The sequence below is a fragment of the Phoca vitulina genome, unplaced genomic scaffold (genome assembly GCF_004348235.1).
Source record: "Phoca vitulina isolate PV1807 unplaced genomic scaffold, GSC_HSeal_1.0 scaffold3, whole genome shotgun sequence".
NCBI classification, from domain to species: Eukaryota; Metazoa; Chordata; class Mammalia; order Carnivora; family Phocidae; genus Phoca; species Phoca vitulina.
In genome coordinates, this window is record NW_022589706.1 from 69,270,904 (window position 1) to 69,298,107 (window position 27,204).

Here is a 27,204-nt window from a genome sequence, read left to right on the forward strand (position 1 = left end):
TCTTGCTTTCTCCTTCGAAAATATTTCCAGAAATGATATGAACCTAATGATAGCAAAAAAAGATAAATAACTGCACGTTGTCTACCAAAATGTGCTGAGGTATTAAGGAAGCTAAACCTGGAAAATAAAATTCAGACTTCTTAAAACAACTGGGTAAATTCCTTCATTTTTAGTATAGCAGGTTCAGTGTTTGACCTGTAAAGCTAATAAAGACTGGAGACCTCACTTTCTTCTTGACAACCACTGTTGAGCTCTTTGCTTGCAGTTCAAGCTGAAGAGCTTTCCTACTAAGATTTTTTTTCTACCTCATTTTCTTGCAAATGAAGGCTCTTCCTTACTTTGTCCTTAGTTGTGGAATATAAGATCACTAACCTCTTACCTCTGAAACAAATAATACATTATATGTTAAAAAAAAAAAAAAAAAGAAGAAGAAGAAGATAGCAGGAAGGGAAAATGAAGGGGGGGGGAATCGGAGGGGGAGATGAACCGTGAGAGACTATGGACTCTGAGAAACAAACTGAGGGTTCTAGAGGGGAGGGGGGTGGGGGGATGGATTAGCCTGGTGATGGGTATTAAAGAGGGCACGTACTGAATGGAGCACTGGGTGTTATACACAAACAGTGAATCATGTAACACTACATCAAAAACTAATGATGTAATGTATGGTGATTAACATAATTAAAAAAAAAGATCACTAACCTTTTGCTGATTACTAACTGTTGCTGAATGAAGCAAAGATTTAATTGTTCAGATAATCCTCCGCCTTCATGTATCAAATGTCCTTTATACTTTGAATTTGAGCAACCTTTGGATACTCTCTCATACATGAAGTTACTTCATTTCATTACTGGTTTTCATAATTCATAATTGATGTAACTAAAGAAAATTTAAGGGTAAGGGATTTGAGCCCACTATAGATTATTATTTCTACATGGTCATTTGGACATTTAAAATTGTGCTTGATAATATTTCATGGTAATTCTACAAATTTAAAAAATAAATATTCCTAGCATTTGGAGTTTTATGACATTTCCTGGTAAAATTACTGTTCTGTAACTTAGCAGAGCCAGAAACAAGTCCCTCATCAACCTGATAACACTGTCTACTTGAGAAAGTGATCATGTTCATTTATAGGTGATTTCTTTTGCTCAATTTAATTTTGAATTCTGCTTTCCTCTGGGTCATTTCTATGTCAGGCCACAGAAAATCTCTCAAGACTACTTCTTGTGAAGTTGAGAGGCCCCTATTTATTTTTCTGTTACAAGTGTTTAGTTTTTCCAGAGCACATCTTTTCTCCTAAAGAAAATTTTGCATCTATTTAAATGTTTTGTCACCTTTCCCTTGCCAGGCTTACTGACTTTTAAACCTAAGCATTTGGAGTGTGCAAATTCAATGATGTGTGCTAAGTTTTCCATCTATTTTAGACAAAGTACATCTACCCCTTCACCTTTACCTAGCTGCTCAGTACTATCTTCCAAAGAACCCAAGCATATCTGGCAGGTGTTATATATCTTGGCTGAATCTATGCTGCTTTCCAGCATTGTGAGATGAGTCTATACTAGGCTTGGAAAAAAATGGAAGAAAGTATATGTAGCATTATTACTGTACCTTATATTTTAGTTTTAAGGTAGGTAATTTATGAAACTAATAACTCCTGGGTACAAAAATGATGATTTGAAAAAAAAATCTAATAACACCTACTTTGTGTCTGGTATTATAACTAGGTATATTTACAGTTTCTTACAAATGTAAATAGGAAGAAGCATCACTAAAACGATGTTCTCTTCTAATATTTTTTAATCTAACATATATAGGCTCCAGAACTTCAAAGTCATTATGAATAAGAAATTATTTTTAATAGTATTTGTAATAGTTTCCTATTGCAGTTTTAACGAAATACCACAAATGTAGTGGCTTAATACAACACACATTTATTCTTTTACACTTCTGGGGGTGAGAAGTCCAAAATTAGTTACATTGGGCCAAAATCAAGGTGTCAGCAGGCTGTGCTGTCTCTGAGGCTCTAAGGGGAGAATCTCTTTCTTTGTTTCTCCAGCTTCTGGAACAGCATTCCTTGTATTCCTTGACTGGTGGGCCTTTCTTCCATCTTTAAAACCAGCAAAATTTCATCTTGCTTCAGTAGTCACATTGTTTTCTGTTTTTGTAGTCAAGTTTTCCTCTGACTCCCTCTTATAACACACCTAATTACTTTTAGGACCCAACCAGATAATCCAGGACAATCTTAAAAATCCTTAGTTTAACATCTTCAAAGTCACTTTTGCCAAAAAATGTGAACACTCACAGGTTCCAGGGCTTAGGACCTGGGCATTGTTGGGGTCACTTTCAGCCTATCACAGAGTCTGAAGCAGCTCCTTATCTAAGAATTTTAATTTATTTTTTAAATGAAGCCACTTATTGTGAATGATTAAATTTGCACTATGAAATAAAGACCATGCAGTTTATTAAAGAGTTCATCTAAACATATTTGTATTTGTTCAACTATCAACATTAAACTGAGGTGTTGTATGTTGTGTTCCTTTCAAAGTCTATTCTCTGAAAATCTAATGAAAATCTAATGAAATCTAAGCCAGTGTAAACATAGAAAATGCCCTATCCCTATCCTCTCCTTTCAGCATTTTGATTTTGAATTACCCACCATCCTGTTTGCTGCCAGGGACAGTTTCAGTTGGAGTTATCTTTATCTGTTTAGGTCTTAACTTTAAGGAGAATATTTGCCAAGGATTTCTATTTTTCCCAACTATTTTCTTCTTAAATGTAAAATATAAGTGCTGGATTGTGTACTTTATATTAAAAAGCAGCTAAAATATTTAGATCACACAAGAAAAAATTGAGCACGATAAAAATCAGTGGAGGGAAAGTGGGAAAACGTTTTAAGTGATAATAACACCAGGGGTAGAGGTGAGAGAAAGTTCATGTGTCACCTACCATGGGATCTGAGTTCCTACAAACTGAACAGTGTCCCCTTATGTTCCCTTAATACTTACTGTGCTGGGATCACTTACTTTATTTCCAGCCAGACTGAAGGCAGGATTGTGGCTTTTCCTTGCAGCTTCAACTTCCAGTTCTATGTCTGGAATATAATTGCAGAACAAATATTTGAAGCAAATTGGATTGGATTGTATAATAGGATGTGAAATATGAATTTGATCAAGGCAAAAATGCATGTATGTGTAAGAATTGGAGTGGAAGCACGTAAGAATAGAAATGGGTCACATTATTGAAATCCTTTAAAACCAAGAGGGAAAATTTGATCCGCAAACTACATTAAGATTGAACAGTAAAGGGCAGTTCATAGAGTCTTTAATTCTGACCTAAGATAATGAGAGTCTGATTCATGGTTAAATCAGTGAATGTAGAGGAAGAGATAAAAACACAGGTGGGTAGAAGAAAGAAGGAAAATTTCAAAGGAAAATGTCTAGGATAATATTGCCAACCGGATCTTTTAATGTATTTGTATGCAAGCTTGTTATGCATTTTTTAAAACTCTTTATTATTCAGCTTGAAAGCAATATTCATAATTTTGGCCTCTTTGTTTTTGGAAGATTTTTCCAGGTTTTGAAGTTATTCTGAAAACTGAATCTTAAAAATCATATTTCACCACTTCCTGCAGTATTTCCATCATTTTATTTATTCCAAGTCTAATGATTTCAAGTTACTAGGTGCAAGTCACCATTCAGCCATACCTTCTGTATTTATGAATTAGAGCTTTAATATTATTTCCCAATGTTGCTTCGGTAATATTTAATTTGGTCAGGAATCAGATTCACTCAAATACTAATACAGACATTTCTACTGTGTCCAATAAATGTTATCTCATTTGCCTGTATGAATAAATAAAAATTTCCAATACTACTAACTTTACTTTGTGAAAATGACATTTTATGAATTTAATCTTTTCTTGGTCCAAGTCATTCTTTCTGGTCATATATTTATACTACAATCCCTGTAATAAAAATAAAATAGAAGATGAATCATTTAATTATTTAATTCAAGAAATATTTGTTGTATAACTACTACATTCATAGCACTGAAAGGAGCACATAATCCATGTGTTTTAAAGCTTTCATCCAATTTAATTTTTTTTTATTTTAATTCCAGTGTAGTTAACATACAGTGTTATCTTAGTTTCAGGGATACAATATAGTGATTCAACAATTCTGTACATTACTCAGTGCTCATCATGATAAGTGTACTCTTTAATCCCCATCACTTATTTCACACAAAGCCACACCCATCTCCCCTCTGGTAACTGGCAGTTTGTTCTCTATAGTTAAGAGCCCATTTCTTGGTTTGTCTCTCTTTTTGTTGAGGACTTTCATCCAATTTTTAAACTTTTCCAAATCTATATCTTCCCAAAGACTGACTGTATGGCTCCCATCTCTATCCTGACATACCTAAATATTCCTATTATTTCTTTAGTCTACTGTAAGTAAATCACATGAATAAATGGTATAAATACACTTAATTAATTCTTTATTTTGACTGAAAATATATATCATGTACAATTTATTTCTACCTTTATTATCCCAGTTCAAGAATATCTTCAAATTCTATTTTTTTTAGTCCAGAAAACATTTACTTTAAAATATTAATTGTTTGATTTGAGTTTTTTATAATATGTCAATTTTAAAGTAACCCTTGATAATTTTTTACCATACACTTTCAACTAAATATGTAGTTTCTTTGAGACCCTTTTTGAAGTGATAGTGACATTCTTGAAATAAGGGGCGCTTTCTCTGTAACTTCAATTAATCTTATTAAGTTATAAATATTTGTTGAGTAAAAAAATGAAAAAAAATGGAACAATAAAATATGTTTTTTGCTAAGAGTGCTTTGTGGGACATAAAATATAATGTTTCTTATAGATTTTATTAATCAAAAAATGGTAACATATTGACTTATATCAATTTGTTTACAAAGTCTTATTCATATACAAGTATTATTGCTCTAATAGAAAATTTTAGTGAAAGAAAAGCATTGGGGAGAACCAGCTGTTAGAGTTGAAGTTATGGTTATTATTTAGTTATATAGATGGTGAGTGTTATGTGAAGTGGAGGGTCAAGGAGCTGCAGAATGACTATTTAGGGATTGTGGTAACATAGTTTCTTGGTTGCTGGTTCCCAGAAACAATCCAAAATAAAAAATAATTGGGAGAAGAGTCTCTTCTTTCTACTACCTTAGAGATGATTCTGTCTTTAAGACCTATGTACAATTTCTAATATCTGTATACTAGAGGGTCAATCTTGTTCAAAAATCTATGGCCGTAACATCACATTTTTTTCAAGTCCTGTCTTTTCCTCTAACGTTAATATTCTTAACTTTTTGTTGTTGTTGTTGTTACAATTATTCCAGTTTACACCATTCTGTTGTTTACTTGCTTACTGGATTATTTTACACCTAAACATGATAACCATCCTATGCTGCTAAAAGAGCTCATCACCTTGCTATTACTTTAACATTGCTATTGACCAGAGGGATAGAAATGACATGGTGACTCACCCCAGTCAGTGACATACAGAGCATTTAAAGGGAAGATGTGTAGACCTTCTTGCATAACTTCAAGGGATAGGGTAATCATCAAAGGATACTAGAGCATATCACAGGAACATTTGACTAAGCAGTAGAAATCATGGTCAGCACCTTCTGTAGGGTGGTGTGAATAGAATAAATCTCTCTTTTAGATTTGCAAATGAGAGAATATATATACATATATATATGCACACACATATACATAATATGTTCTATTGTTATTTTAAATTAGTCTAAAGAAAGAAAATATGGACATTGTGAGTTTAAAGTAGAAATCAAAATATTTAAGAAGTAGACCATTCAATATAAAGTGGATTCTTATTCTTATTCTTAGATTGAATATACACTTCATTTATGAAGTCAAGGATCTTACTATTTATATGTATTTTGTCTGCTAGATAGTGTTTAACTCTTTCTCTGCCCCTAAGCCTATGTCTTCCTGGATCTCTAACTCATGGGAGGAATTGAAAATTGCATGAGAAAATGAGGTGGTTTCTTTCTCACATTATTTTAACAATGGACAAAAGTTCCATTTTCTTGCCTTTTTAGGGTTTTAAATAGTTTCTTCATTATAAGAAATGATAGAAAAGTCATTTTCTATGACTTCTAGAACATATTTACCTTAAAGGATTGTTGTGAAGATGAAATAAGATAATCACACATATAATGTGCCTGATTCATAAAGTTATCTGGATTCCGTTGGAAAGGAGAGGATACAAAGAGCTCCACTGGTCCTTTTTTTTTTACACGTACAACTGTGAATCTTTTTAAATAATTAATAAGACTCAATTTCTCTATTAGCATAGGCTAAAATCTGTAACATCCCTCTGCCATATGCAAATCTTAGAGGCTTCTGACAATGAAGTGATTTATTTCACACTTACATCTAAGAATAATGACAATTGGTAGGGTGGGTTTAGAGGAAGGCTCCTTTATATAGTTTTGCTGAATCCCAGGCTCTTTCAGTCTAGTGGCTTGATTAACATCTAAGATTTGAGTATCCCACTGGATTTTCTGTTTCCATCCAGCAGATGAAAGTAGAGAAAATATGCAGGGAATTTTAGAGTAGGTTTTATGGGCCCCGGAGGTGGCATTCACTGCTGCCCATATTCTATTGGCCAAATCTTAGTTACCTGACTATGCTGATGAACAACAAAGCCCAGGAAGTAAAGATACCATTTGTTGCATATTTAGCAGCTAGACTGTAGCTAGTCTCTGCCATGATGATGATGATAGTAATGGTTGTTGGTTTGGAATAATCATTGTTATTAATTTCATCCTGAATGTGCACCTAAGATGTTCTGGATTAGAAACGTATCAGTCATTAGTCACTGTTGTTGTCCCCCTTTGCCCCAGTGTTTACTCCTGCAGTACACAATGAAAGACAACTAGTAAAATCTCCTATGATAATGACTTCACACCCCATGAGGGGATGAAAGAAAATGGATTTTAGATGCCTCTATACTGTAGAAAAGCTACCTTCTGCACATATCCAAAAAATGAGGGGAAAAAGAAAAACTTCTGTTCCTTTGAGATGGGAAGAAAAGGGTAATGGGTTCTCCAACCTTTTGGAATATAAAGCTCTCCAATGGGCAGGCAAACCCCATCATCTCCAGCTTATATGACCTAGAGATGTCACCAAGATCCTGAGTCTCAGTCTCTTGAAATGTAAACACATACTTCCTAAGTTATGTAAACATCTCTTGAGTTCCCTCACTATCTATACATTGTAAACTGATTTCCCAAGTGTTGCTCATAGCCCAAACCTCAAGGTTCAACACAATGTATTGAGAGTCAGCATACTGCACGAATATTAAAATATTTTCTTAACAGCCTGCAATGATAATGATGTCAATAAGCTAATATTATTGAGCACTTTTCATGTGATATAACTATTTCAATGTGTTACTTAGAATTTATAGTATCTTATTAATCACTACAACCCAAGGAGATGACTACCACTTGAATCCCATTTTACAGATGAGAAAACAAAGACACAACAGAGATTTTACCTTGTTTATTGTTGGCCCCCTTAAAGCCAACACAGTATCTTTCAAAAAGAATAGCTCTTGGTAACTATTTTTGAACAAATGATTAAGAACAGATTCTGAGTACACATGTAGCTGATCTCTCATAAATAGTTATAGTCTATCCAGTTTTTTTCCACAGTCTATGGAGTAAACCAAGGGAGAAGCAGGTAACTGGTGAGAATGCATTAACTTTGGACAAATTAAGAGCCTTTCATCATCTATTTAGTTTGCTTAATCATAAATTATAATTTCAGTTTCTACTGATGCTTACTAAAACAAAAGCATACTCATAATAAAGGGTAAAAAGATGTAGGGGAGGTGGCCCAAGCCTGAATTCTGACATCTTCTGTTCCTCCTGGAACAGTATGAGCTTGGCCACTCACTTCACCTTCTCTTCCAGCTGTCGGGACCCAAGGTCCATGCAGTTACACAGACACGGGGTCCAGCTTCTCAGCAGCATGGCCAGAATCTATGCAGGTGCTGGGAGTCAGGCTTATGGATCTTGGTGTCCCTTTCTGCCAGCTTACAGGCCAGCTGGAAGTCCTGGGGCATGACCATGGGGATGGCCAGGGGCCTGGTGGGCATAGGGTGCATCCAGGGTGAGAAGGGGACTATGTAAGACCTGAAAGATTGTCTGCCCTCCTATGTAGAGAGGGTGAGGAGCTGGAAGGCTGATAACCAGAGACTGGAGATCAAAATCTGGGAACACCTGGAGAAGAAAGAAACCCAGGTCAGGGACTGGGGACATTACTTCAAGACCATCAAGGAGCTGAGGACTCAGATCTTTACAAATTTTGTGGACAGTGTCTGCATCATTCTACAGATTGGCAATGCCCTTCTTCCTGCTGATGACTTCAGAGTCAAATATAAGACAGAGCTGGTCATGCACCAGTCTGTGAAGAGTGACATCCATGGACCTCACAAAGTTGTTGATGGCACCAATTGTCACTTGGCTGCAGCTGGACATGGAGATTGAGACTCTCAGGGAAGAGCTGCTTTTCATAAAGGACCACAAGGAGAAACTAAAAGGTCTACAAAAACAGATTGCTAACTCTGGGTTGACCATGGAGTTGGATGCCCCAAATCTTAGGATCTCAGAAAGATCATGGCAGATAGGCAGGCCCAGTACCACAAGCTGGCTTAGAAGAACCCAGAAGAGCTGGACAAATACTGATCTCTGAAGACTGAGGAGAACACCACAGTGGTCACTGTGTAGGCCACTGAAATAGGAACAGCTGAAATGATGCTCAGGGAGCTGAAATGTATGGCCCAGTCCTTGGAGACCCACCAGGACTTGATGAGAAATCTCAATGCCAGCTTGGAGAACAACTTGAGGGAGGCAGAGGCCTGCTATGCTATGCAGATGGAGCAGCTCAAGGGGATCCTGCTGCACCTGGAGTTGGAGCTGTCCCAGATTTGAGCAGAAGGGAAGCACCAGACCCAGGTGTAGGAGGCTCTGATGAATATCAGTGTCAAGCTGGAGGCTGAGATCACCACCTACCACTGCCTGCTGGTAAACAGAGAGGACTTCAATCTTGGTGACACCCTGGACAAATGCAACTCCATGCAAACCATCCAAAAGACCACCGCCTGCAGAATTGTGGAAGCCAAAGTGTCTGAGACCAATAACACAAAAGTTTTGAGGCTTTGAGGGAGCAGACACAGGGTACTCTTTGGAGAGCAGGAGGCCAATAAAAAGTTGAGAAGTAAAAAAAAAAAGATATAGGGGAAAGTTGACTGTGTTAAAGAGTGAAATTTTTCTTCAGAGATAATATAACGGTAAACTTCAATCTAGTCATTGCCCTAATTGTCATGAATTCTAAAGTAATAAAAATCCTGAATAAATGAGATTTTTTTACCCTGTAATTGAAAGAGAATTATTTTAACTGACCTAGTTTCTTCTTTATCAGACAGTTTAAATCCTTTTTTATTCACAGCATTTTATTGAAATACAAGTCATTATATTCTGTGTATATGAAATATTGAAATTGTTTTCTGAAACTTTACATTTTAAATAAATATATAAATATTTATAAATATATAAAATAAAGGAAAATATGAAGATAATAAAACAATCGTTATGATCATAGGAATAGGTTATTTGATGAAAGGGAGGCAATCACAGTAGTAAATTTTATTAGTAATCCAAGAAATGAGGATGATTCCTTTTTCATTTTGGTTGTATAGATATGTTCGATATGTTCTCATGACATATAAAATTTCTATTTAGAGTTAATGTTAATCATTAGAGTTAACTTTAAGAATTACTAAAACTCATTTTTTTAAATGATGGACTTAACTCTATAACTGAAAAGGGAACAAATCGTTTTACTTGAGAGATGTAATAATGTTTTAGAAACATCACACACAAAAAAGTTGTATTGAAGGATTGTGTATCTTAAAATGTAAATAAGTGATTTTTGTTTTAGTGATAATGAATACACTACTATAATAAATATTTCCCTTTATTTTAAAGGGAATTAGGCAAAATTCAATCTTTTATCTACATAAATTACACAATCTCATAAATTTTGCCTTATAAATCTTAAGGTTCACTCTTCAAAATACTTTATTATTTTATTAGAACATCAAAAGGAAAAAAGTAGTATAAAATTAATTTATATGTGGAACATTCAATGAAGATTTATCTAATTGGTGTATTACAGATTTCAAATCTTTGAAAAGGTACTTATGTCTTTAAGCAAGATAAACTTTGTATCATAGGAATCCTAATTATAAATTTGACATTTCAACTGAGAAATCCCACTGGCTCTCTATGAAATAAGATAACAATAAGATAAGAAGTACTTTAAAAAATCTCTTCAATAGAGAATGGCTTTTAAAACTGTTATGACTCGGAAAAAGTGGACTACACATAGTATTTTTCTTTAAGAAAGACTTCTGGTTTAGTTTGGTCTTTTAGAAACGTAATTGTCATTGGGTGTGTGTTCATTCCATCTCTTTTCTTGAAATTGGCAACTATTTTTTTCTTTCTTGTCTTTCACATCAACTTAAAGGGTGTGCTTAAAAGGTTAGAGTCAAGGAGAGCCGTGGCACCATAGGTGAAGGCCTGGAGTTCTTCCCTAAGTTGACCCAAATCATATACCCAACACACTCTGTGTATAAATCGCAGATACTTACTTAAATCTCATGATTCACTTACATGGATTGAATTTAACCATAACCAACCTACGTTAAATCTGTGATATTTATCAAATATAAAAATCCACAAATCACATCAAAAGGGGTAATACAGTTAATTTTGTGTGCTTTGGAAGAGAGTCAATAGTCACTGTCAGGTGTCTTTCTGAGGGTGCAATTCTGGAAGAAGTTTAGAAAGTAAGAACATGGTGGTGGGGGGGGTGGGAGGGATGGGGTGGCTGGGTGATAGACATTGGGGAGGGTTTGTGCTATGGTGAGTGCTGTGAATTATGTAAGACTGTTGAATCACAGACCTGTACCTCTGAAACAAATAATATATGTTAAAAAAAAAAAAAAAAGAAGAAGATAGCAGGAAGGGAAGAATGAAGGGGGGAAATCGGAAGGGGAGACGAACCATGAGAGACTATGGACTCTGAGAAACAAACTGAGGGTTCTAGAAGGGAAGGGGGTGGGGAGATGGGTTAGCCTGGTGATGGGTATTAAGGAGGGCACGTATTGAATGGAGCACTGGGTGTTATACGCAAACAATGAATCATGGAACACTACATCAAAAACTAATGATGTAATGTATGGCGATTAACATAACATAATAAAAAAAAAGAAAGTAGAACATGTTAAATTGAATGTTAAATTTGAAGTGAAGCAATAGATACTTACATCCATAAGGTATTGTATGGATTATAGCCATTCAGCACCTTTTTTACATTAAAGGTTTCTAAGATGGTTTTAAAGGCTAATATGCTAATATTGAAGATATTAAATCATTTATAGTTGGGAATAATTCTATTGTCCCTTTTTCTAAATATTCCAGCTCTCTTCTAATGCAGTTAACCTTTTTCATTTTGTTAATAACATTTAGATTGTAAAGGACTAAAATGAAAGGGAAAATACCAAAATAAAGGAGAACTCGCCAGTGCCTCTTCATACATAGTATACAAGGGATGGCAAATAGATTTTATCTTTCATGCCTGTTTTATAGATTGGTAATGGTTACCAGAAGGACTCTGTAAGAAGGAAGCTTAGGTTGAATATAATCTCAGAAGAGAGAATGATTATTAAGATATATTTGATGTGGGTTCTTGATATTTGCCATCTGTCAGGAGATCTTAGATTTTTGCAAGAGATGTTCATAGGATCTCTATGAATTTCCATTTTCAAACTGGAACATGATTTTCTCTACCTCTACAAAAATATATATGCATAGACAAAGAATAAGTAGTACTGAGAGATGAATATCAATCTATTTGTTTTGCTCATTCACCAGCTAAGAAACCCACTCTTGCACATTCTAATGTATATGATTCAAACTTGGGTTTCAGGAAAATTATAAATTAACTCACCGGCTGAAAGTGCAACTGTTCAATCTGTAGATACAAATAGTCTACTTTTATAAATATTGCTCGGATGACTTCTCCAGTGCCATGGGTGAAAATACTGTTTTACTAATTTGTTCAATTCAACATTATTTGCTTAAGATCCAAATCATGCTGCTAATTGGGCCAAAATTTTTCAAATGAAGAAAGACAAAGCTCTTTTCTTCCTACCATAAATTGGGAACACTGCTCAGTGCACCATCCTAAAAGCACATGACAAGGTGACAAGTGGGTAAGGTATTAGGGATGAATGTAAGATGCAAAGCATCACAAGGAAACTCTGTAGCCTCATCACTGAATTTGGAAGATAATAACACCATTAGGAGAAATGCCTACATTGTGGAAAAATCTATGGGACATCGTTACCGCCACTGTCATCTACCCAAATAAGTTGCAGAACTCTGTGCACAGCCAGCTGAAACGGCCAGACATACACCTAGGAGATGAGATCATGCAGATTCACGGTGATCCAGCCACACCACACAGATCTGGAGGTGCTGGGCTCACAGTTGTCAGGAAGTAATACGGATAGGCCATTAAAAGAGCTGTGATGACTCGTTCCCCTGGGCCATGGTCTGCTTGTTTTGCAGCATGCAGTAAACAATTCTCTCACTAGAACTGGCAGTACTTGGTGGTGAGATTCTTTTCCCTTTGAACTGATTTAGGAGGCTTTTGAAGGCATTAAGAAGACTGTGTGTGTACTCATATTATCGTGTGTGTGTGTGTGTCTGGCACAACTATGTATTTTCGTCATGTTGCCTTAAAAATATCTAAAGATTTTATTTAAGTGCTTAGTAAGAAGTTACTAGGTTTTATTTTAGAATTCTGGTGCGATTGGCACATATGAAAGCAGTGACCTATTTTTCATTGCTTTTAAATGACTTGGAGCTTTTGTTTACCTGGTGAATTTCCAATTCACTTGTACTTTATCAATTTGTGACTTTGCCAACTGGTGAGCTTTAATTTTAAGGCTTCGCTGAAGCTTTCTTGAGACAGGCTATTATGATAGCATCTCTGTAAGTGCTGCAATATGACAAGCTTCCAAGGCAGTTGTAAAATAATTATAACTGCCACTAAAATGTCTTGGCTGGGATTGATATTAAAATGAACAAAGGGAACTCAAGAATCTGTGTTCTCACTTGAGCCTGTGTTGCTATTTGGGTAAAGATTTTTTTCTACCCAGATCAATCAGTAGTAACCTCCTGATTTTTGTTTTTTTGGACTGATTAGAAGTGTACAAGCCTTTTTGTGCCAAATGAAACTTCCAATAATATTATCCTATCTATAGTATTTTTATTAAAAATGATTTTTCATAATTAAAAAGTGACAGATTTTGTGTTTGAATGAAAATCTTTGCTATCATAACCACTGACATCTTGGTATCATTATGTCTGTTACCAGTACCAAGACACTTTCATGGGCACAATCTACCCGACTGGCCCTGCTGTAGCTTTTTGAGGTCACTTGTACAACTTAAAGATAGAGACAGGTCTAGTTGATAGAATATTAAGAGATTTTATTGACCACTTGTTTCCTTAGCAATATCATAGAGGCAGGTCATACCCCCATCACGTGTCTTAGCTAGAGGAGGAAACTAAAAAAATCATAGAAGGGTACTTTACCTGTACATTATTTCCCCCAGAAACTATTCTGTCCTCTTTATCCATCATCAAAACAGTTTATATTTACTAATAATTAAATAGAACTATGAATAAAATAGGTAGATGGGTAAATTACTTATGGATGCCTTTTCTGAAATTTTATTTCCTTCAATGACAGTCGGCGATCTTTGCTATCCCCAGTTAAGTTATGCTTACTACCAACTCCAAATTCCTCTGTTTCGTATTTCATATTCCTGTGTTCTGCCAGTGCCTATATTATATGGTATTAGGGGAAACAGAATTCTTTGCTTCAGTCAGCTCCAAACAAAATCTGCAGAGCTTCTCCTTGAGATGAGCAAACATATGGAATTTGAGTAAAGTTATACTTCATCATAAACATTTTTAACTAGTGGAAAAGATAACTTAAAAAGGCCATATGCTTTAGGAGACTAATTTTATTATGGAAGCTTCTCAGTAGGGCATACAAAGAGAAAAAAAAAATCTGGCATTTTAAACTTCTCATGAAGCTTAGCACCTTGCATAGTCAACACTATATTCTCATACAGTATTCTCCTTTAAGTCCTCTTCAGTAGAAATCACGAAAGAGCAGAAACCAAGTGCTGGTCTCATTAGCCAGAGATTGTAGGTTTGCCCGTAGTTGCGCTAGGATGTTTTAGTCATGATGTTGTTTTAAAAGGAATATGTTAAAGTGAAAACAACAGAGTTTTAGGGAGTCACAACACAGCTAGATTAAAATCCCAGTCCTACAAATTAGTAGCTCTTTGATTTTGGACAATTCATTTGAACTTTTAATTTTAGGTTTTATTTATAAAATAAAGATCATGATACATACTTCTTAGGGTCTTTGTGAAGATAAATTAAAAGTATTTGAAGAGCCTAGCCCAATGCCTGGCACATAGCCAGTACTCAGAAAATAATGGCTATTATTTTTAATATTAGTATGAGACTCAGTATGAAGTCTATGGATAGTAGGGATCTATTATCTAATTTATCTAGTTTTATTCCATATCTTCATCCTGAGATAGCTGACTACATATAAAAGACAGAATGATAAAATTTTCACGTTATCAATGTCATTAATAAAAGCACTTATCCCAAGTCAACAGTGATTTGGATATATTTATGTATTCAATTTTCAGGTTGATAAATATATAGATATTATGCTAGAGGATTAATGTATTCATATCCTTATTTTACAAATTGAAGAAAAATCAATAGTTCAGATAATAAAATGACAGATGGGTGAAAAATTATAATGACATTCCAGTTTTCTTGATCATTAGAACAATAATTTTAATTAATTAGGTGGAAAACACCCAAATAATATTTATTGGTTTGTAAATATGATCATGAAAAGGAATCTAGAAATGCTTTCCAAAAACTGTTTCACAAAACCTGACATAACTCAAGCTTCTTCTAGAACTAATACTTTAATCAGTTTCCACTTAACCAACTTGTTCAAATAACCAATTCTAATTTCTTCTATAAAATAAAATGTACTGACACATTATCCTTGCAGATTGTAAACTCAGAGCTATTCAATTCTATTTAGCTGTTGGGTAATTCCACTGTTTCTGCCAGTGAAATCATTTGTATGTCAAAAATCAGTTTTGCTCCTTGACATCAGTCTTGGCAATTTTTTTTTTTTTTTGGACACTTAAAGCAAAAATAAACAGTGGGACTACATCTAACTAAAAAGCTTCTACACAGCAAAGGGAACCATCAACAAAATGAAAAGGCAAATTACAGAGTGGGAGAAAATATTTGCAAGTCATATATCTGATAAAGGGTTGATATCCAAAATATATAAAGAATTCACACAACTCAATAGCAAAAAATCCCCCAAATAACTCAATTAAAAAATTGGCAGAGGAACTGAATAGACATTTTTCCAAGAAGGCATACAAGTGGTCCACAGATACATGGGAAGGTGCTCAACATCACTAATCATCAAGAAAATGCAAACAAAAACCACAACAAAATATCACCTCACTCCTGTTAGGATGGTTATCATAATAAAGACAAGAGATAATAAGTGTTGGCAAGTATGTGGAGAAAAGGGAACCCTTGTGCACTGTTGGTAGACATATAATTTGATGCAGCAACTATAGAAAAAAGTATGGAACTGCTTTAAAAATTGAAAGATAGAGCTATCATATAATCCAGCAATCCCCCTTTTGGGTATATATGCAAAGAAATGAAATCAGAATCTCAAAGAGATGTCTGCACTCTTATGTTCTTTGTAGCATTATTCACCATAGCCAAAATATGGAAACAACCTACCTGTCTGTCAATAGATGAATGCATAAAGAAGATGTGGCATATATGTAAAGTGGAATATCATTCAGATATGAGAAAGAAGGAGATCCAGCCATGTGACAACATGGATGGACCTTGAAGGCGTTATGCTAAGTGAAATAAGTCAGAGAGTAGACAAATACTGTATAATATCATCTATATGTGGAATCTAAAAAAGCCAAACTCAGGGGCACCTGGGTGGCTCAGTTAGTTGAGGGACCAGCTCTTGGTTTTGGCTCAGGTCATGATCTCATGGATCGTGGGATCAAGCCCTGTGTCAGGCTCTGCACTTGGCTGGGAGTCTGCTTGAAATTCTCTCCCACTTCCCCTCCCCATCCTCTCAAATAAATAAATAAATAAATAAATCTTAAAAAAAAAAAAAATAGCCAAACTCAGAACCAGAAACTAGAATAGTGGCTACCAGAGTGCAAGGTGTGAGAGAAATGGGGAGATGTTGGTCAAAGAGTACAAATTTTCAGTTGTAAGATGAATAAATTCTGAGGATCTAATTCTAATTACATTACAGTTAATGATTACAGTTAATGATACTGTTATAAACTTGAAAGTTGCTAAGAGAGTAGATCTTAAATGTTCTAACTACAAAAAAGCAATGGTAATTATGTGACATAATGGAGGTGTTAGCTAATGGTATGGTGGTAATCATTTTGCAATATATAAATGTATCAAATCAACAACTACACTCAAACTTATATAATATATGTCAATTATCTCAATAAGACTAGGGAAAGTTTTTATTAATCCTAAATATATATAAATAATCCAATTACTTGATATAGAAAAATGTGCCAAAAAATCCTAAATATATAAGTAATCCAATTGTACTTGATATAGAAAAATGTGCCATTAAAAAATTTAAATTGTTTTCAAAGTATAAATAGACCATTTTTTAAATTTTAAGTTTTTATTTTAATTCCAGTTAACATACAGTGTTATATTATTTTTTTAAAGTGTTTTATTTAAATTCAATTAGCTAACATATACTATATTAGTTTCAGGGGTAGAATTTAGTGGTTCATCAGTTGTGTATAACACCCAGTGCTAATTACATCACATGCCCTCCTTAATGCCCATCATCCAATTTCCCCATCCTACCACCCACCTCCCGTCCAGCAACCCTCAGTTTGTTTCCTATAGTTAAGAGTCTCTTATGGTTTGCCTCCCTCTCTGTTTCATCCTATATTAATTTCAGGTATATGAGATAGTGATCCAATAATTCCATACATCACCTGGTTCTCATCAGGAGATGAGAAGTACGCTCCTTTATCCCCATCACCTATTCTCATCCCCATTTCACTCACACACACACCCCCACCTCTCCTCTGGTAACCATCCATTTGTTCTTTAATTAAGAGTTTGCTTCTTGGTTTCCCTCTCTCTCTTTTTTTTTTTTTCCCCTTTGCTCATTTGTTTTGTTTCTTAAATTCCACATATGAGTGAAATCATATGGGATTTGTCTTTCTCTGACTGACTTAAGTTTTGCATAGCATTATACTCTCTAGCTCCATCCATATCATTGCAAATGGCAAGATTTCATTGTTTAAGGCTGTATAATATTCCATAATATACATATATGTGTGTGTGTGTGTCCCACATCTTCTTTATCCATTAATCTGTTGATAGAAAGTTGGGCTCTTTCCATAATTTGCTATTGTTGATAATGCTGGTATAAACATTGGAGTGCATGTATCCCTTTGAATTAGTGTTTTGTATTCTTTGGGTAAATGCCCAGTAATGGAATTGCTGCATCATACAGTAGTTCCATTTTAACTTTTAGAGGAACCTCAAAACTGTTTTCCCACAGTGGCTTCACCAGTTTGCATTTCCACCAACAGTGCATGAGGGTTCCTTTTTCTCCACATCCTTGCCAACACCTATTGTTTCTCATGTTGTTGATTTTAGCCATTTAGACAGGTGTGAGGTGGTATCTCATTGTAGTTTTGATTTGCATTTCCCTGATGTCAAGTGATGATGAGCATCTTTTCATGTACTTTTTGGCTACCTGGTTGTTGTCTTTGGAGAAATGCCTGTTCATGTCTTCTGCCCATTTTTTAATTGGATTATTTGTTTTTTGGTTGTTGAGTTTTATAAATTCTTTATATATTTTGGATACTAACCCTTTCTCAGGTATATCACTTGCAAATAACTTCTCCCATTCCATAGGTTGCCTTTTAGTTTTGTTGATTGTTTCCTTCACTGTACGAAACTTTTTATTTTGATGAAGTCCCAATGGTTTGTTTTTACTTTTGTTTCCCTTGCCTCAGGGGACCTATCTAGAAAAAAAGTTGTTATGGCCGATTCCAGAGAAGTTACTACGTGTGCTCTCTTCTAGGATTTTTATGGTTTCAGAACTCACATTTAGCTCTTCAATCAATTTTTAATTTATTTTTATGTATGTTTTAAGGAAGTGAACCAGTTTCATTCTTTTGCATCTAGCTGTCCAGTTTTCCCAGTACCATTTGTTGAAGAAACTGTCTTTTCCTATTGGACATTCTTTCTTGCTTTGTTGAAGATTAATTGACCATATAATTGTGGGTTTATTTCTGGGTTTTCTATTCTGTTCCATTGTTCTGTGTGTCTGTTTTTGTGTGAGTACCATACTATTTTGATTACTACAGCTTTGTAATATAACTTGAAGTCTGGAATTGTGATGCCTCCAGCTTTGTTTTTGTTTTTCAAGATTGCTTTTACTATTTGGGGTCTTTGTGTTTCCGTATAAATTTTAGGATTGTTTGTTCTAGTTCTATGAAAAATGCTGTTGGTATTTTGATAGCAATTGCATTAAATGTATAGATAGCTTTAGGTACTATAGATATTAACAATATTTGTTCTTCCCATCCATGAGCATGGAATATCTTTCCATTTCTTGTGTCATCTTCAATTTTGTTCATCAATGTCTTATAGTTTTCAGAGTACAGGTCTCACCTCTTTGGTTAGGTTTATGCCTAGGTATTTTGTTATTTTGGGTGCAATTGTAAATGGGATTGTTTTCTTAATTTCTCTTTCTGCTGTTTCATTATTGGTGTATAGAAATGCAATTGATTTCTGTATGTTGATTTTGTATCCTGGGACTTTAGTGAGTTCATTTATCAGTTCTAGCAGGTTTTTTGTGAAGGCATTCAGGTTTTCTATATATAGTATCACATCATCTGCAAATAGTGAAAGTTATATCTTCCTTACTGATTTGGATAACTGATTGCTGTGGCTAGAACTTCCAGTACTATGTTGAATGAAAGTGGTGAGAGTGGACATCCTTGTCTTGTTCCTTACCATAGGGGAAGAGCTCTCATTAAGGCTGATATGAGCTATGGAATTTCCATATATGGCTTTTATGTTCCCTCTAAATCTACTTTGTTGAGGGTTTTTATCATGAACGGATGTTGTCAAATGCTTTTCCTGTGTCTATTGAAATGATCATATGATTCTTATCTTTCTCTTGTTGATGTAATGTATCATATTAATTGAATTGTGAATATTGAACTACATCTGCAACCCAGGAATAAATCCCACTTGATTGTTGTGGATGACTTTTTTTAATGTGTTGCTGGATTCGGTTTGCTAGTACTTTGTTGCGCATTTTGCATCTATGTTCATCAGAGGTATTGGCCTATCCTTTTTTTTTTTTTTTTTTTTGTGGTGTTTTTATCTGGTTTGGTATAAGGTAATGCTGGCAATAGACAATTATTTTTATAAAAAGAACAAAGTTGAATAATTTGGATAATCTCAGTAAAGATCAGTCACTAGAAGAGTTGAAAGAAAATGTACCATAAAAATCTAAAAAGATTCTCCCTTGGATTCATATGCATATGTCTTAAATTCTAGCTCTACTTTAATAACGTCAAAAACAGATAACAGAAACAGTGTATGCAATATGATATATGCAAGAAAGTATAGGTGCTATGGTTTGCTCTTTTTTTAATCTAAGTTTGAAATGATATACCTGTGGGCAATTTTTGAAGACATTTATTTGACTTAGCCATATATATGACATGCTTATAGTTCTATACTTACATATACCAGAAGAAATCTTCTTACATCAAATTCTAGAAGTTGTTTTTAAGTAATCAATTAGGAAAAATATGAAAAGACATAACTAAATCCTATATATTTAGCTTTGTGGTGTTTTTCACTTATTCTTTATAAAATAAATAATCTATTATTTTTTTTCTGTTTTATTGGTATTAGCTGACACACACTTCGGAAACATATGCTTGTGACTCCTTTTTTTAATGATTAAGCAAATTCAGGTAATTTTAATGTAGTAACACAACCACAAATAGAAAGTTTCACTAGTTATTAGAGGGATAAATTATTATCCACAAGAATGCAAAGAAATTAAAAACAATTCTGCAATGTAAGGATATATTGTTAAATGTTAACATTTACATCAGCAAAATAAAAATATTTCATTGAATGATTTCTCATACTACTTTCTCCATTATAACAAACCTCAATGTTATTGAGATTAACACCATTTTTTGTTTTTGTCTTTCTTTCTGTTTTATGTACTCTGACAGAAATGTTTCATGTTTATGTACTTTGTTTTGTTAGAGCACCTCACAAAACCACTGCCCAATTCCAAGGGATTAATGAATAGCAGAATACAGTCATATTTCTTTATCTTTTTAAATGTCACGTAAGTTCAGGAGATGTTTTTGGCATGTTGGAAACTGCAGTCTAGATTACCACTGTTTTAAAATTCCATTCCTAATTCCAAATGATAGAATCCAATACTTCTTACTTCCAAGGAAAGTGTAAATATGTTACAAGTGTCTTCTCAATCATTATTGAACTCAGAAGCAGGCACTCAATCCATAGATCGTTGTTCTACTGGGAGTACATTTTTGTCAGGTGACGTTTTTTCTCTCAGGGTATGTGTGTGTGTGCGTTTTTTCTCTCAGGGTATGTGTGTATGAGAGAGAGAGACCGAGACAGAGAGAGAGAGAGAGACTGCCATCATATCTAACTTAATTTGTTTTACTACAAAAAGGAAATCCATTTATTGGTTATTCCTCCTCTCCCCTCCTTGCTTCTTCTCCACTAAAGCACCTCTTCTCCACTCCCCTCTCTACTACTAATGTTCCAAAGATGGTACCAACCATTGTGATATGTAGTATTTGAATGCTTTCATAGTCAGAAATCACGAGGTGCTTCAGTTTGCTAGGGCTGCCATAACAAAGTACCACAGAATGGTTGTTTTACAATAAAAAAAAATTATTTTCCCACAGTTCTGGAGGTTAGATATCCAAGATTAAGGCTTAGGCTGGTTTAGTTTCTTTCAAAGCCACTCTACTTGGCTTGCAGATAGCTGTTTTTCCTCTGTGTCCTCCTAGAGGACTTTCCTTTTCGTGTACATATCCCTGGTATCACTTTTTGTGTTAAAATTTCCTCTTATAAGGATACTAGCCAGATCTGATTAGGGCCCACCCTAATAATTTCATTTTAACTTAGCCACCCCAAAATCTCAAAATGTGACAATATTGGAGATAGGGCCTTTGAAGAGGTGACTAAATTAAAATGCAACATATGAATTTTGAGGGACACAGTTCAACCCATAACCTAGAGATTGCAAGCTATATCCCAAAAGAAGCTTAGGTAACCTTCTAAAAATAAAAACAAAAATGTATAATAAGAGAGTTTAGCTGTTGCTGTAAGCAACCACATTCCAAACCCTAAATATATGAGAAGCTAAAGAATTTGAGGATTCCTCAAAGTATATCATAGTAGACACAGGTAGAGTCCTAAGGGGAGTGTCACTATCTTAGCAAATGTAAATCTACAGCATAGTTAATTGTGTTATACCCCATCTGATAAAAAGGAACATATTGGCAGAAGGTGCTGATGGTTTTTACAGAAGCTAGAGAAAAGCAGCCAAAAGAGTAAAAACTCAATGTTAAAATTTCCAGCAGTGACCTCTCTTGAAGTAAAGTGGAGAGATCCTCAAACTCTCTACTTACTAGAAAGATATGTTCTCTCTTGTGGGTTTGACTGGATTTATTAGGACTCATTAAAGTCGGTTAGATTGAAATGTTTTTTTTTTATTTCACTTTGATTTCATTTTTGTCAAGTGTAATTTATTCCAAAATTCAGCTATGCAGCGTCTCATATGTTTTAACAATGAGAATTCCATGGAGAGCCCATATATATATATATTTTTTCATTCCAGGTTCCAGTTCTAGCAAAAAAAAAAAAAAAAAAAAATGTCCCCAGTTATAAGTGAGTAGACTGACTTTCTGGATTGTTTGGCAGGATAACATGAGCTCCTGAACAGTCCTGCCTAAGCAGCCAGCTGATCTCTTGGGAATCTTCACTACTGTGCTTATGATTTTAACTTCAGCATACTTGTTTGATAAATACTATTCAGTGCTAGTCTTCCTATTCTGTGAAAATGTTTACATCAGTAAATTCAGAAATTTCCCTAGCTGCTCTTAATTTATTTTTCTTTGAAACCTCTAGTCCAATTTTAATCTTTAGTCAAATAGCACTTTATATAGTATTTCTTGACAAACTGAAAAACTGTATTCAGCTTAGTCAAACTTGTTCTTACTTCAGAACCTTGAACTGCTGCTCACTCTACTCTTAGATCTTTTAATAACTTACTTCTTTACATATTCCAGGTCAAATGTCAACCCCTCAAAGGCCTTCCTTGAGTAACCTTGCTAAAATGATTGCTCATTTCCAGCCTCAGTCACCACTGCATAGAAAAATGGCTGGCAATACCTAGGGTCAGTGAATATGTCTTTCCTAAACAAAATCAATGAGTCAATGAATCAATCTTGAATCCTGTGGAATATTTGAAGAATGAAAGCAGCAAAACAAATTTTAAATTTCATACTTATCCTTAAATTTTCATGTCTTAAGTAAACATTGAAAATTGTAGACAATATCTGACTAAATATTTTCCTATAATACACAAAATTTATGAGTTTATAAAGCCTTTTATTTTAAAACAAGTGATTCTTAAGCTTCCAAGGAATTCACCTGTCAGTGATTTACTTCAGTGAATCTCCCAAGTGTGGTCCCCAAAACCAAAGCATTAGGATTGCTAGAAAATTATTAGAAATGCAAATTTTGGACCCCATCCTAGAAAAACTGAAGAAATTCTGGAGGCGGGGTCCAGTTATCTATATTTTAACAAAAGCTTAGCTGACTCTTTTGTGAACCACTGGTTTACATAATCAACTCTAAACCTATACTTGTGGCTATTTGTTGTTTTCTTCTTAAGATTTTATTTATTTATTTGAGAGAGAGTGAGAGAGAGCATGAGCATGGGGAGGGGCAGAAGGAGTAGCAGGCTCCCTGCTCAGCAGGGAACCAGATATGGGGCTCTATCCCAGGACCCCGGGATCATGACCTGAGCCACCCAGGCACCCCTATATTTATGGCTACTTGAATTAAAATAGTAGCATTGCCATTTGAATATAATTGGACTTCTTCAGTGATTTTAGAACCTACTAATTGTAGAAAATCAGTCTTTTATCGCTCTGATCTATAATTCCATTCACATGCTTGGCATCTCAAAATGATCCAAGAACCCTATACCTAATATCTTTGCTAAAAGTCAATGTAGACTTGGAGACTTGGGTTCATTTCCTGAAACATGGATGAAAAGCTAATTCCCATTACATTTCTTTGGTATGGGACAGGATAAAATAAATAAGAAATGACAATAACCCAGTACTATTTATCAACCTTGCTGTCATTTCTTAAATATCATTTTCACAAATACATTATTACAGAGCTCTGGTAGAGGACAAAGGGATGATTTGGCAAGCTCCAAAAAGACTCTTAAATGTCGGGCAAAATATTTTGTTCCAGAATCATGACAGATTTATGCTATGAATAAATGTTTGAAATTCAGATAATATATGTCACCATTCTTTTGTGGCATGAAGATAATAGAATTATAAGGGAGAAACTTCATTGTTTTTATACTATGACAAAAATATGAGTCTGTTATGAAAAAGGAAGTAAATAGCATGTATTATTGAAGAAGCAGGAGCCAATGATTGAGTATGCTTCTGGCTTTTATCTCCACCTGTAGTGAACTCACTTATATTCTTGCCCTACAAACAGAACTGCAATTTTGCCCTACAAACAGAAATGAAATTATTACCCAATGCTTGCAAGCTGCCTATGTTGTCAAAATATTTCTTCTCAGTAACATACTATGCTTAAAGAAGACAGTTACACAGAAGCACATCTTTCTGGTTTATTTATATTTTTTAAAGATTTTATTTACTTATTTGAGAGAGAGAAAATGAGCAGAGGAGGGGTGGAGGGAGAGGGAGAAGCCAACTCCCCGCTGAGCAGGGAGGCCTGATGCAGGACTCCATCCCAGAACCCTGAGATCCCGACCTGAGCCGAAGTCAGACGCTTAACTGACTGAGCCATCCAGGTCCCCACATCTTTCTAGTTTAGACAGAAATCCTTGGCCCCTAAATACATCAGATTATTTTCACCTCTTCATATTTTGACTGTATCTTCTAATGAAAATGATGAAGTTAAAAATCAGAATTGCTATGATGAAAATCATTTGGGAATAAAATTGAGGACCATTGTATATAAATATAAAAATAATGACTAATAAGGACTTCATTTAGAATACACATACACACATATTTTTAAAATAATGAAATGAATATTTGCAGTATGGTAGGGAAACAGGATTTATGACAAAATAGAATTCAAAACAAGTTTTTTTTTTTAAATTTCAGACTACGAACTCATTGTTTTAGACTACTTTGTGTATATCCCAATTCACTTAACTATAGTTATTGAGAATTGCATTTTCCATTTTATCTAAAAAATTCTTATTAAAATATTGATGATATTTGATGAAAACTTGTTTAATATGAAGAAAATATATTTTATAATTTTTTGATATTTGATATTTCACATCAGTTATATGGAAATTTATTTCTTACATATTACTTCTAAATTTTAGGGCATATACATAGAAAGAGGACATATTTCTTTCCCTGAGCAAATAATTGACATGTAGTCCTATTGATAAGAACATAGATGTAACATGTCTTGAGATAATGTCTTCATGGAAAGTAGACTTTTTTCAAAAGTATTAAAATGATGAGCAAAACTTTCGGCCTTCAAAGGACTATCTATTCCAGATATTTAATTAATACCAGAATTTAATACCAGATTTTAAGTATTTTTAATTGCTCAAATTAAGAAAATACTGAAGAAAAACTTTTAAATTTATGATTATTATTTCATGGCCATTATAGATATTTCCACATTCAACTATTGGACTTTTTTTCCCATAATAATTGATCATAATATAAGGTTAGCTAGTGTAAAAATATGATTCACTTTTCAATAACTGCTCAAATACATATAACTAATATAAAGTTATTGAGGAGGGATTCATACATGAACTACGTACATTGTTTAAAGAGGTAGTTCATATTTTTAATGGCATGGAAGCAAGTAGTAAAGAAGCCTTATTAATTTAAAAACAGAAAAGGTAGATTTTCTTACAAAATAAATATAGAATATACTTATACCTTGGGTATAATAATAGAAAAAGTAGTATTTGTTTACACTGTGGCAGAGTTAGATGACATTAAAGTTTTAATTATATTAGGAATTGTGGTTTTCATTTTTTACTTTTTTGGTGATTTTTATTTAAAATACTTCAAAAATTGGGAAATATGAGTCAAAAGGCAATAGGGAAGACGTACACAAGCCTACTTACAGGGCATGCTGTGAACGCAAGGGAAACTAATTTTCACAATCCTTACTAGTGTTTTGTAGAAAAGATTCTGTGTATGGAAACAAATATGATCTGAGTGTCAAATTATAGAGCAAAAGAGAATACTAAGTTATTTGTATGTTTTTAAACAAAAATATTTTAAGAATAAGTTATAATAGAGCAGGTAGCAGAGAATGGATGTTTCACTACAAATTATTACATTAGCCAGTAATTTCCATAATTTGATTTAGAATAATATTTCCAATAGTTTCTATTGTACTGATTGTATAAGCAAAAGAACAAAGTGCACAGTTGATCAATATATGTGATTCTAAAAATTTCCATTATTTTAATATCTTCTAAATCATATTCATTCATTTTCATCCACTTTAATATAACTAAATCTTGGTACTTTTATGTTTGAGTCTGTTGATTATATATCGTGATGAAAATGACATAACTATTTTTAACATAAAAGACAAATACCATATGATTTCACTCATATGTGGAATTTAAGAAACAAAACAGATGAACATATGGGAAGGAAAAAAAAAAGAGAGAGAGGGAAGCAAACCATAAGAGACTCTTGGTGATAGAGAACAAACTGAAAGTTGATGGAGGGAGGTGGGTTGGGCTAAATGGGGAATGAGTATTAGGGAGGGCAATTGTTGTGATGAGCACTGGGTGTTGTATGTAAGTGATGAATCACTAAATTCTGCTCCTGAAACCAATATTACACTATATGTTAAATAATTAGAATTTAAATGAAATTTTGAAAAAAAAATAGTCTGTTTCAAATTATAGAATTGTTTTATTTTATTATGTTATGTTTGTTAATCACCATACATTACATCATTAGTTTTTGATGTAGTGTTCTATGATTCATTGTTTGTGTATAACACCCATTGCTCCATGCAGAACGTGCCCTCCTTAATACCCATCACCAGGCTAACCCATCCCCCCACCCCCCCCCCAGAACCCTCAGTTTGTTTCTCAGAGTCCATAGTCTCTCATGGTTCATCTCCCCCTCCGATATCCCCCCCTTCATTTTTCCCTTCCTGCTAATTATAAAATTGTTTTAAATATCCAGAGATTTGACATAGTACAAATATCATGTTTGCTGTATTATTTAAAATTTTATGATTTCATTTTGTAAAATTAACTTTAACTGATGTGCTAAATATAAAATTAATAAAAATGTAAATGAAAGTTATCTTAAATGTGTACTTGCAGTGTTTTAAAATCTTGTTATAGAAAACATTTGAAAATAATAAATACATTTTCACGTATGCTACTTTATAGCTGCTTATCTCTCATAGTTTTGAGAATGTCACTCGAAAGTTAAAAAAAAATCAAGGTACTTGGTCAATATGTTTAGTTTATTTGTTCTCTTAAGCAATTATCCAAAAATTAGGAGTTAAATGGACACTTGCCTATTG

The 27,204-nt window shown here is 34.1% G+C and overlaps 1 protein-coding gene and 1 pseudogene across 6 annotated transcripts in view; both read left to right on the forward strand.

The window, feature by feature from the left end:
• CCSER1 (coiled-coil serine rich protein 1) overlaps nt 1-27,204 on the forward strand; it is a 1,349,277-nt gene that overhangs the window by 1,212,167 nt on the left and 109,906 nt on the right. The window lies entirely within an intron of this gene.
• On the forward strand, nt 5,774-9,505 carry LOC116630151 (annotated as a pseudogene).